Source organism: Camelus ferus, chromosome 2 (genome assembly GCF_009834535.1).
Source record: "Camelus ferus isolate YT-003-E chromosome 2, BCGSAC_Cfer_1.0, whole genome shotgun sequence".
Classification (NCBI taxonomy): Eukaryota; Metazoa; Chordata; class Mammalia; order Artiodactyla; family Camelidae; genus Camelus; species Camelus ferus.
This window is the reverse complement of record NC_045697.1, coordinates 102,096,106-102,099,416: the sequence shown is the minus strand read 5'-3', so window position 1 is coordinate 102,099,416 and position 3,311 is coordinate 102,096,106.

Sequence of the window (3,311 nt, the reverse complement as noted above, 5' to 3'; positions counted from 1 at the left end):
CCAGAAGTGCTCTTATTATCTCAAATAATGGGGAGCCAATGAGAAAGGGAAGAAGGGCCTACCTGGGAAGGTGAACATTGAATAATTACAATACAGAGGGACGAGTATTGTGAAAAGGAAATTATGGGGGGTCTTGTGGCTTGAACTATCCCCCCCAAAAGATATATTGAACTTCTAACCCCCAGTACCTATGAATGCCACCTTATTTGGAAATAGTCTTTCCAGATAAAATCAAATTCGTTGTAGTCATTAAGGTGAGTGCTAATCCAGTATGATTGGCATCCTTGTAAGAAAAGGAAAACACTATCTAAACACAGAGATGCAGAGACACAGAGAGAAGGCCACCTGATGACAGAGGCAGAGGTCGGAGTGATGCAGCAAAAGCCAAGGAACGCCAGTGATGCTGGCCACTTCCAGAAGACAGGATGAGGCAAGGAAGGATTCCACCCAGAGAGAGCCCTGCTGACACCTTGGTTTTGACTTTCTAGCTTCCAGAACTGTGAGAAAATAAATGTCTGTTGTTTTAAGTCACCAAGTTTGTGGTGTGCTGTCATGGCAGCCCCAGGACACTAGGACAGGGGTTACAGGAGCATAGAGCAGTGGGGGTGACTCTCATCTGCAGTTCAGGCAAAAATCCCAAAGAATTTATATTTAAGCTGAAATCTGAAGAATGAGTAAGCATCTACTAGGAGAGAAGAGGAGGGGGAACTCTTCAGACAATAGGCATGGTGTATGGAAAGGCCTGAAGGCAAGAAAACCAAGATCTCATTAAATGACAAAAAAAAATTAACATGGCTGATGACCAAGTGTGACTGGAAGGATGGGCAGAGACGAGTCTGGAAATGGCACTGGATCCAAGTCAGGGAAGCCTCCAAATGACGTGTTGAAGAATTTTCACTTTATCTTGAAGAAGATGAGAAAGCACTGAAAATATCTGAGTAGAGAAGTGGTATCCTGAGGAATTGTGTTTGATTTAATCAAATAGTCCAGCCACAGCATGAAGAATGGACTGGATGGGAGCAAGACCCCAGGAGAGGAGGACAGTTAGCTGCAGCAGTATTTATGTGAGCTATGGTGGTGGCCCAAACTAGGGTGGTAGTTACAGGATGAAAATGAATGGCCAAGTTTAAAGAATTAAGAGATATCTGGAGGACTGGGTCCATACGAGTTGATGACTGACTGGTATATGGAAATGAAGAAAAGGGAAGAGGACTTATTGATGAATCCAGACTTTCTGCCTGGTTGAGACAGTGGATGATGGCACCATTTACTGAGAAAGAAAGAACACAAAAGGGGGAGCATGATGTTTGACGTGCTTGTGGAAATTCTAAGAGGAGGTGTCTATAATGCAGTTTAGATGAATTGGGCTCAGGAAAGGGGGTTAGAGTGTAAATATAGATTTGGGACTCATTAGCACAGAGCTGAGAACTGCAGCTATGGAAAAGGATAAAGTAGGTGAGAGAAAAGATGTAGTGTGAGAAGAAAAGAATACCAAGAACAGACACAGAAGACACCAACTTTTAGTGGCATGCAAATCAATATGGAACTGAGAAAGGACTCGGCGGTGCTGTACACCTGAAGCCAACATTCTAAATCAACTACACTTCAATTAAAAAATTTTTTTAAGAATTCATATTGGTTGGTCAAAGGGCAAGAGGAGAAGAGGTTAGAAAGTGATGTCCTAGAAGATAAAGAAGCATTTCCAGAATGAGTCACAGTGTCAAATAATTCACAGATCGAGACTGTCAAAGTCACTAAAATTGTCAATGTGGCGCTAAAGAGTTTTCAGAGGCAGAATGGAGGCTAAGATTTCAGTGGATGGAGGAATCAGAGAGAAGTGAAATACATGAATTCTTTTTAAAAATTTGTAGTGGTGGCAGAAGGCTACTGATGGAGCTTAGCTCAGAAAAGATGCAGGATTGATACACACTTTCAACATAAAAGAGGCGGTAGAATCTTTGCTGGTAGGAAGGAGAGAACAGTATTGATGGGGCATCACTGATAACAGGAGATATAAGGTAGAAGTGATGGTTTAGGAAGGAAATTTTCAGAGAAGAGAGAGTTGGGGGTTTAGACCGCATGCAGAACAATCATCTCATCCTCTGAGACAAGAGGAAAGGAAGTGAGGGAGCCAAGGGAGGTTTGGGATAAGAGTTCCAGATTTATAATAAAGGGAAACTACTTAGTGTTCCTAGACTCTGAGCCGGTTGAGGAAACTTGATGGGAACTTGGATTCTCTCCCTCGGGGACAGGGTGCAGGTGTTCTAGGAGTGAAAAGTAGTATGTAGATAAATACTTAGTCAGAAGAGCTACTTGTCCCCTAGTATCCATTTTCTTCTTCTTCCTTTTAGTAATAGAAGCTGGAAATAGGTCTACCATCTAGAGATTACTTTTCTCTCTTTTCTTTCCATATAACCAGGTTCAAATTAATGAGGTATGAGAGGAACTACTGTGTGCAACTTCTGAGTCATCTCTTTAACTAAAATGCTTCTTGCTCTGAACTCTCTCTTTCGCCTTCCTAAGGTCAGGAGGATGTACAGAGATGTGAATTAGTCTAAAATATTCAGACAAGGACACACTATAGTGAATGGCAAAGCAATAAGGTGAGACATTGTGTCCATGGAGCTTGGCTGTGGATGAAACTCTTGTTTTTCTTAGTAAGATGGGTACAGATGGAAGACGTGGTTCAATTCTATTTGGACATTTTAAGTAATTCAGAGGAACAGAACTCATGAACAAATAGCTGAGAAAGGAAATAGTTTTTGTTTAAGTTAGGGTTGGACTTACCGCTATAACAAACAGATCTCAATATTCCGCACTTTATATGATAAAACTGTATTTCCTGATCACATAACAGTCTGACCTCTGGGTATGGCTGATCAGATAACTCTCCTCCCTGCAGCAGCAGGGACACAGAGTCCTTTTCATCTTGTGTTCTCTTCTTCAGTATCGGGTTTTCAAGGTCACCATGGGGATCATTTCCATTCCTGCCACCTAGAAGTGGAAAGAGCACGGAGGATTGTGTTTCAGAAGTGTCGGTGACTCAGCCAGGACACAGCACATTCACTTCCGTGCACATCTGATTGGCAGAACTGAGTCAAAGAGCCTTACCTGACTGCAAGGAAAGCTGTGGAAGAGGCCCAGGGGGAGAGAATAAGCTTGGTGATCTCTTCTACCAAGTGAGCATAAAGTAACTATTGAAACCCTGTAGACTTGTATCTATCTCCTGGAATCTAGATCTTTTCATCCCTGTTGCCCCGCAGGTGCTTTGCATCCTCCATCCCTTTTAATGACAGGCATTAAAAAAAGCA